General features: G+C 44.8%; 1 pseudogene; it reads right to left on the bottom strand.

Moving 5' to 3' along the window:
* Positions 1–8,222: 8,222 nt before the first annotated feature.
* LOC136483564 (uncharacterized) lies at positions 8,223–9,255 on the bottom strand (annotated as a pseudogene).
* Positions 9,256–10,144: the final 889 nt, after the last annotated feature.

Here is a 10,144-nt window from a genome sequence, read left to right as displayed (position 1 = left end):
CTAAAAAGTGGTGTTTTCGGAGTTCTAGAGTTCAAACCCCGTCCAAATTAATGAGAAGGCACATGGAGAAAGAAGATGGAGACGTATACGTTAACGCGACCGCCTCCGTTAATGGTCTATTAATGGAAGCGGCTGTCTAACGACGTCCGTCTCGGTTAATAGATTAACAGAGGCAGTTGTCTTACAGTGTCCGCCTCCATTCATAGACCTTAACTGAGGCAGTCCACTTAAGTCATCCGTCCCTGTTAAACATTATCGGAGGCGGTCGCTTTATCCCTGGGTAGGCAAGCAGTAACGGAGGCTGACACTCTAGTGTGTCCATCTCCGTTAATTCTTGGGCACTGTCTCGCAAAAAATTTTATGCAGTAGTGATTGTTTTGACAAAAGCCGTAGCACAATTGAGACCGGTCTGTAACTCTGTATTAGTACTTTGAATTCATATACGGTGTTTATCTTCATTCACGCTCTGGGCCAGTAAAAATAAAAACAATCGCGAAGGCTGGTAACCTCGGACAAGGGCACCGCGCGTGTGTTTGGCTTGCAAGTCGAGAGGGCCGACAAAGAAAAATTGGTCATCGCAAAACGACGAGAATGAGACAGGGAAAGTGGACATAGTGTCTTTAGGAATGAATAAAGATAAAATAAAGTGTAGGAGACTTTCCTCCCTCACAGTACTCAAACCAACAAATTCAGAGTGTTCGGCTGCTGGTATAAGCCGATGCTGCTGGCTGTTGGCACAGCGCTTTTGTGGGAGCTCGAAGCAGCGGCAGCAGAAAGCACTGTTCAAAACCGGCAATCGAATTTTACAGGACAGGTGTGGTGTACGTACAGGATATCACGTGCGTCCAGAGTCTCCGTTCTGTCTCGGTCTCTCCTGGCGCAGGGCATGTGGGTCCACACCTTTGATCCCTCTCTTGCTCTCCCGGCCTCCACCGATGAAAGTGTCCCATGGGCAAGCACTGATCTCTTGCGTCGTTGCCCTGCTGTGCTCCCTGCAGCTGGATCTCGGTGGTTGACAATTATTTGGACGACAACGCGGGGACACCTTGACTTGACTAACTCATCTGTCTGAGAGTGAGGCACGGCCAACCCGCATTGCTTGCATTTCACCACCACCCCACCCCACACAAGGTAGCTAGCATTTCACTGAGAGCTGTTAGTTCCTAGGATCATCTAGGTGTAGATTAGCGAGTTGATTCAACTCTGTTTGGTTCCAATCGACCTAGAACATGACTCGGTATAGGGAGACAGAGAGAGAGGGGTGTAGATGTAGCTGACCATCGGGCTTGGAGGAGGAAGAGCCGTCCGTGGCGGTGTCAGTGATGGAGGGTGTTGGCGAAGGAGAGGCACCGGCGGTGGTGTTGATGTCGGGCGTGGTGCAGAGGCGGCGGTGGACTTCTCGTCGGCTACAGCGCACCCTCTAGATCAGATTAGGGATGTAGGTGGGTTTGTGGTGGCTACGGTGAACCTCATACCGAGTGCCCCGGCCCCCACCTCCTCTTTATAGCGCTGTGCGACGGGGGCCCACCAGCCATGGTACGGCTGGGCGCCCTTGATCAGGGCGCGAGATCAAACTAACATTCTTCCCCTTGATCTGAACTTATAACTTAAACTTAGGTACTTATTTCTTTTTCTGGTTTCATCTCAGATTAGTGCATAGAGCGTGCCTTGTCATAACAGTTAGTACCATTACACTAATAGCTACAATACACCTCTTTGTTTTGAAACAGATTTTCAACTAGGCCCTTATTATCCAGGGATCATAGGCTTTCCCGTAAACTCATGCTGGCTAAGTGTTCTCTGAACCATTGGGTGGTAAGCCTTTTGTAAGCGGATCCGCAAGCATCTTCTTTGTGCTTACATGCTCAAGACTAATGGAATGATCCCGGACTTTGTTTTTCACAACATAAAACTTTATGTTAATGTGTTTGGCAGCACCACTTGACTTATTGTTGTAAGCATAACATACTGCTACCTCATTGTCACAGTATAACTTGAGTGGTCTATAGATGTCGTCAACCACTTTCAACCCGGGTATAAACTTCTTTAACCAGTTCACCTGCCCCGTGGCCTCATAACATGCTACAAACTCGGTATACATCGTAGACAATGCAGTGACGGTTTTCTTTGAGCTTTTCCATGATATATCTCCTCCTACGAGAGTGAATACATAGCCTGATGTGGATTTTCTATCATCTACATCTCCCGTAAAATCTGAATCTGAATATCCCTCTATATGTAGGGAATCAGATCTTCTGTATGTTAGCATGAGGCCTTTTGTGCCTTGCACATAACGCAAAGTTTTCTTTACCATTCTCCAGTGTTCTATTCCTGGATTACTCTGATATCTGCCAAGTATCCCGGTAATAAAAGCTAAGTCAGGGCGTGTACATACTTGAGCATATTGTAAGCTTCCGACAGCTGAAGCATATGGAACCGATTTCATTCGATCGATCTCATATTGGTTCCTGGGACATTGGAATTCCCCAAAACTATCGCCCTTGACTATTGGAGCAGGTGAAGGCTTACACGCATGCATACTGTATTTCTTTAGAACTTTTTCTAAGTATGCCTTTTGCGATAATCCTAAAACCCCTTTTCTTCTATCTTGGTGAATCTCTATTCCTAGAACGAACGAAGCTTCACTGAGATCTTTCATATCAAAATTTGAGGATAGGAACTTCTTCGTCTCCTGTAGTAGATTAACATCACTACTATCAAGTAGGATGTCATCTACATACAAGATTAGAAAAATTAATTTATCATTCTTGAACTTTGCATAAATGCAATTGTCCTCCACATTTTCTTTAAACCCAAAATTCTTATTGTTCCATCAAACTTTAAATACCACTGTCTAGAGGCTTGCTTTAATCCATAAATGGATTTCTTCAGGCGGCATCCCAAACGTTCTTTTCCTTCCACGACAAAACCTTTCGGTTGTGCCACATAAACATTTTCCTCCAGATCCCCATTAAGGAAAGTCATCTTTGCATCCATCTGATGTAATTCTAAATCGTAGTGTGTCACTAATGCCATTATGATCCTGAAAGAATCCTTACATAAGAGTGGAGAAAATGTCTCATTATAGTCTATTCCTTCTCTTTGTGTGAAGCCTTTCGCCACAAGTCGCGCTTTAAATCTTTCTACATTCCCTTTGGAGTCACATTTAGTTTTGTAGACCCACTTACAGCCTACTGTCTTGGCTCCTTTAGGAATTTCTTCTAGATCCTAGACTTTATTGCTACTCATGGATCTCATTTCATCTTCCATGGCTTCAAGCCACTTTGATGAGTGAGCGCTTCTCATGGCTTCTTCAAATGAGGTGGGATCACCCTCCATTTGAAATTCTTCATAGTCATAGACTTCGTAGTCATCAGGAATAGCTGATCTTGTGGCTCTTTGAGACCTTCTAGGGGCATCATTGGCTGGCAGTTGTTCCAAATGGGGCTGTTGCGGCTCTTCCTCATGTGCAACAATGGGTTCTATAGGATCCTAAAGGATAGGTTCCTCATCTTCATTTGTTATTGCAATGGGAGAACTAATAATAGGTGATGTCACTACAGTGTCCTGCACTATTGGTGCAGCAGCAACAGGTAGCGAGAAAAATGGCTCCTAAATCATCGGAGTGGGTATGTATACCCGCTTCTCATCAAGGCTAATTTCTCGGGGTACCATGCTCCCCCTAGCCATCTCATCTTCCAAGAACACAGCATGTCTTGTTTCTACAAACTTCGTATGTCTGCCAGGACAATAGAAGCGATAACCTTATGACTTATCTAGATAGCCAATGAAATGACAACTAACTGTCTTGGAATCTAGCTTCCCAATGTTTGGGTTAAATACTTTAGCCTCAACTGGACAACCCCACACACTTAAATGATTAAGTGAGGGTTCTCTTCCTGTCCACAATTCATATGGTGTTTTGGGCACCGACTTGCTTGGTACTCGATTAAGAATATGAATGGCGTTTTTTACTGCCTCCATCCATAAACTTATCAGTAAAATGGAGTAACTTATCATACTTCTCACCATATCCATTAAGGTACAGTTACGTCTTTCAACTACTCCGTTCTGCTGAGGCTCTCCGGGTGTTGAGTACTAGGCAACTATGCCATTTTTCTACAAAACCTTGTAAAAGGTCCAGGAACTTGGCCATATGGGGTATGTCGACCGTAGTACTCCCCCCACGGTCAAATCTTACTATCTTAATCTTTAAATTGTGCTGATTTCTACTTTAGCCTTAAAGATCTTAAATTTATCCAATGCTTCTGATCTTTTCTTAATTGGATAAATATATCCATAACGAGAAAAATCATCTGGGAATGTTATAAAAGAATCATAACCATTCACACTTTTCACAGGAAATGGACCACAGATGTCTATGTGAATTATCTCCAAAATTCCTGCGCTTCGTTTGGCGTCTTTCTTTATTTTCTTAACGTATTTTCCTTTAATGCAATCAATGCATTGTTCTAGATCTGAAAATTCTAATGGCGGAAGAATTGATTTCTTAATCAATCATTTTAATCTCCCCCTCTAAATATGGCCTAAACGACAGTGCCATACTTTCGAAGATACGTCATCAATTCTCTTTCCCTTATTTCTTACTGTGGGGGGTATAACCCTAGGTACCCACGGCAAGGGACATGGGCCGCACGGTCAAGGACGGTCTAGCCCACAAGATTCAAGACTTGCGGTGCACGGCACTGCTCGGCGTACACTTCAAGGCATCTAGAAGATTTGATCGGATACTACAAATATTGTAATCTAATACTTGCCATGTAACCAACTAGGATACTTTCCTTGTAACCCTATCCCTCCAGAGTATATAAGGATGGGCAGGGGTCCCCTAGTCGGCATGCCCCATCCCACATCTGATCACACGCAATATCATACGATAGCCAATACAAACCAACAAACCAAGGAGTAGGGTATTACGTCGTGCAGATGGCCCGAACCAGTCTAACTCTTGTGTCTCTGTTGCCTTTTTATTCTAGATTATGCGCACCTCTACCGATAAATCTACCTTCGTGGGATACCCCTCGAAGGACTGCAGATGATAATCTGTCGATAGTTGGCACGTCAGGTAGGGATCTGCGTGCTATTTCCATGACGAACAAGATGGTACACTTTTCAAGCGCTTCGTCCTCTCCAAAGCCCGGCCAGATCTTTATGGTTGGATCGATCTTCTGGGTCATCAATGCTGACGGAGACAGAGAGATCATCAAGCCGGTGCATATCGATTCTGCGCCGACCACACCAATGCCCACAACAGCAGATCCGATCTCGGAACCACCTCCGAGGTCGTCTTCACCAACAACTCGCCACCTGCTGCCCCGCTACTCGAGGAAGCAGGTCAGAAATGATGATCTGATCGCATCCATCGATCAGGTCGGCTAGAAGCTCGCCGACTGCCTCTCCCTCACGAAATCGGCTCTGACCACTCCGGTTCGGCGCCGACCACCTTCCGTTTCTGATTTATCGGAAATCGATCAGGAAACTCCAGGGGATACGGCCACCATCCATCAGGATGCCCTAAGGGACAAATTTGCCGACCACCTGGGGACAACAATAACACCGACCAGATAACTCCATACACGGCCGACCAGGCGTTCTGTCTAAAGCTAAGTCACGCTTTATTATTTTTCTAAATATTTCATATGTCTCCCAATGTTTCTCAGAGTTGTTTTCTCCATAATTATTCTCCAAACGGCTTTTTTCTCCATGTATACCATCTTGAAGATGACACACGCTTTCGACTCAGCAAATCCCCGAACAGTCATATTGATGCTCGGATGTTCCCAGAGACAGCTCTGTCTCCGGCTTCTCCCTGCTATTCCTACACGTAGACGGGCCCCGCGCTCCGCATTATGGTTAACAGGCTTACACTAACTGGTCGCACGGTTTATATTAAATATAAACACATCTCCAAAAGAAAACTTAATGTTGACAATATATTTAAGATATTCTCCACTCGACTCACCGACCAGCCATGTTCTCACTTGCGTTACCAGAAACAACCCTATTCTCAATCTCACTCCTACACATGCATGAGCGCCAGCCCTCTGCATTATGGGTGGTCGGCAGTGGCTCCTCGACGACGCCTGTGCTCTTACGCATAAACGGGTGCTAAGCGCTCTACGCTATGGAGTATGGGCTAGTCGGGGCTGGTGATGCGATACAGAACCAACTGGTAGGAAGTTACTCATATTTAAAATGTGATCACTTCAAACAAACATAATGTTTATCTACTCCGCTCTGTTTTCTTCATCGCCGAGTTCATATATTTTATTTTTACATCATGTACTACCCGTTCTACATATTTGTATTGCAGGATCATCGTCTAGGTGGTCGGACTTACTAGTACTCGGACTTCTCCGCTGATCAACTGGTCGGACTGCTAGGTTTATGGACTTCATCGCCGACCAGCTGATCGGACTGTTCATCGGTCACTTCTACTCAATGCTCACTTCACCGCTGACCAGTTGGCCGGACTGTTCGTCGCTCGCGCTTTATCATCAGCTACGCTGGGGGCTTACCAGCTAAGCTGGGGACTCTTCGGTGTTCGGATTCTTCATGCAAGAGTTGCCAGCTAAGGCTGGGAACTCCCTTGGTGGCCGGGTCTTGCTACGTCTCATCGGTGTGTTATCAAACTGCTCCATGCTGTTCGGATCAGGGTGCTGATCTTGGGCAGCATGTCTGGGTTCTTGATACACGCATGTCAGATGACGTCGTCAAGCTTTCATTAAATATTCTTTGACCCTACTACAAGATATCTTCAAAATCTTCTAGCAGGCTCGGGGACTACGTGTGTACACGTCATCTCGCGATGACTGTATTTATTTCTACACTGGTTTCCAGTGACATTAGGGACTGGGCCAGCAACTAAAGACTACTACTTTGGACCTTGGCACCACATGACTACTTCACCTACTGCCAGGCTCGGGGACTAAGTGGCTACACTTCACCTGGCGGTGAATTTAGTGCTTATTTCTTGATTTACCCTCCTTATTGACGGAGTCTAAGTGGCTACACTTCTTCTAAGGGGAAGAATTTTCAAATTTTATCTTGAGCCCCTTACATCCTTCTGGCAAGCCTTACTTGGCTAAGTCCGAGATCTGTGTACCAGTTAAACTGGTCGGCTCTTACTTTCACTGCTCAAGTCACCGGTTACACTGGTCGCCTACGACTTTCACCGCTCAGGTCACCGGTTTAACTGGTCGGCTTCAACTTTCACCGCCTAGTTCACCAGTTTAAATGGTCGGCTTTGACTTTCACCATCTAGGTCACCAGTTTAACAGGTTGGCTTCGATTTTCACTGCCCTGGTCACCAGTTAAACTGGTCGGCTTCGACTTCCACTGCTCGGATCACCAGTTAAACTGGTCGGCTTCACGTCAAACTTGTCGAACTTGTTCAAGACGGCACTGCTCAAAGGATACAAGGCGCTCGGGGACTAGCTATGGGGGATATAACCTCAGGTACCCATGGCAAGGGACATGGGCCGCACCGTTAGGGACGGTCCAGCCCACAAGATTCAAGACTTGCGGCGCACGACACTGCTTGGTGTATAATGCAAGGCATCTAGAAGATTTGATTGGATACTACCCCTCCAGAGTAACCGACTAAGTTACTTTCCTTATAACCCTACCCCTCTAGATTATATAAGGAGGGGCAGGGGTCCCCTAGTCGACATGCCCCATCCCACATCCAATCACACACGCAATATCATACGATAGCTAATACAAACCAACAGACCATAGGAGTAGGGTATTACGTTGTGCTGACGGCCCGAACCTGTCTAACTCTTGCGTCTCTGTTGCCTTCTTGTTCTAGATTACGCACACCTCTACCGATCAATCTATCTTCGTGGGATACCCCTCGGAGGACTACCGATGATATTCTATCGACACTTACATTCATAGACGAGGAGGCATTGTCATTCACAGTGTTCACATCATTCACATTCCCACAAAGTGATAATAAATAAAGCTCGTCTTGTCAGAAGGCAATACCAACACACTTGTGATTAAACATTATCTTACATTTGCCATTACCAAAATGGCAATCATATCCATCATCATCTAAACGTGAAACACTTATCAAGTTTCTACGCAAAGAGGGTACCTAAAGTACATCTGTAAGCTTAAGTACAAAGCCATCCTTTAGTTCTAATGGGAGTTCTCCTATGGCTTCAACTTCAGCTTCGACTCCATTTGCTACTTTAATGCATCTTTCTCCTCTTTGTAGGGTCCTCCTCGTATGGAATCTCTGTAATGAATTTGCAACATGAATAGTTGCACCTGAATCAATAAACCAAGTGAATTTTGCATAGCTTAAGTACAAGGACTCATCTATGAATGGAATAACATCCTCACCTTTTCTCATGAGGTGCTTTAGGAACTCTGGGCAATCCTTTTGGTAATGTCCCTTCTTCTTGCACCATTTGCAGGTGTCCTTGTCTACTTGAACTTTCTGATGGTGATCATTCTGTGGGCCTTTCCTTGTGATTTGGAAGAGGAGCTACTATCCCACTGAGTTCCCTTGTGGTTTAGCATTCTGATTGTTGAAATTCTTCTTCTTGTTGTGCTTCACATGGTTGACAGTGTCACCTTATGAGCTCTTAAGCCTCTCCTCTTCTTGCTCACACATAGCAATGAGCTTCTCAATATCCCACTTTTCTGGTTGTAAATTGTAATTTACAACAAAGGTCTCATACTCTTTTGGCAAAGAAGCAAAAATCAAATGAACTAGGAACTCATCCTTGAGCCCCATGTCCATTGGGTTGAGCTTGGATGCCATGTTGCTCATTCTTAGTATGTCCTCTCTTATCCCGCCACCAGTGCATTTCTTATTTACTAACCTCTTAATAAGAGTGCTTGCATAAGCATTTGAAGAGCCAGTAAACTGACTCTCCACTTTCTTGAGATACTCTGTGGCGTGGTACATTCTGGGATTGCCCCTCTTATGGGATCCTCAATTGAGCTCTTGATCACTATCAAACACTTGCGGTTTGAGCTGACCCACTTCACATGATCAAGATCATACTTCATTCTTATTGTAGCATGCTCACGCTGACGAGTAGCGAAAGCTGCTTCAGCCTCGTTTTCTTCCCTCACCGGGTCCTCAGGAACAATGGGACATGGTGTGGTGAGTGCTAGGTCATTGTTAGATAGCGCAAGTGCCATCTCAAGCTTCTCTCACCATACGCCATAGTTGCTACCATTGAGAGGCGGAATGGATGAGATAAAAGTCATTGGGTTGTAGCCTGAAAAATAGAATCAGAGAAAGTGAGAAAACTTTAATATAATAATTGTACGCCTTAATTTAACGTTGGTCAAAATTAAAACATACAATGTTCTTCTATATTAACTCTACATCACCGTTTGGCAGAAATAGAATTAATGCATAAAACTCATAAATAAATTATAATATTGCTATTATCAACTTTGGTTAGAAAAGAGCAATATCATAAATAAAACATTCTTCTACATTAATTCTATATCATCATTGGGCAAAAACAGAATTAATGCATGAAAAAACTTATGAATAAAATTATAATATTGTTATCATCAATGTTGGTCAGAAAATAACAATACCATAATTAACTTAAACAAATATGACTACTCCTCCAATTAAAATTTTCTTGTTGGTTCCAAAATTAATCAGAGGATAAACATAATTATTGCAGCGAAAACTTAAACATGGTCCCAGAATTTTACCCACAAACTAATTTCTAGGAAAAAATTCTTAATTCACTGGAAAAAGGAAAAAGAAAAAAAAAGCTCATTAAGTACTGTTAATTTGGCCCGATCAGAGATACGGCCTGGCCCAACTACACGTGCTCTGCGCGCTCCCGCGCCCTAGGCCGCAACCTGGGCCTGGGCCAGGAAAGCGGCCTGCCGCTCGTGCCTGCCTAGGCCTAATCTGGCCCGGTTGATTTGTGCCGTCCATCTGAGATCGACGGCCATGCGCTGATCTCGGGCGAACAAAACCACGACGCAGCGTTGGCTCCCGAACCCCGCTACATTCTGTTCTCCTCCCCTTTCTCTCTCAGCGACAGCCACCGAGCGCCCACCGAAGCTAGCCCGCGGCAGAGGGATGGTGGCGCTATCGCAGGCCACCTCACTGGCGCTTGCGCTCCCC

This window comes from Miscanthus floridulus, chromosome 9, assembly GCF_019320115.1.
Source record: "Miscanthus floridulus cultivar M001 chromosome 9, ASM1932011v1, whole genome shotgun sequence".
NCBI lineage: Eukaryota > Viridiplantae > Streptophyta > Magnoliopsida > Poales > Poaceae > Miscanthus > Miscanthus floridulus.
Note: the sequence above shows the minus strand (reverse complement) of the source record. Positions and strands in the feature narration are given on the sequence as shown.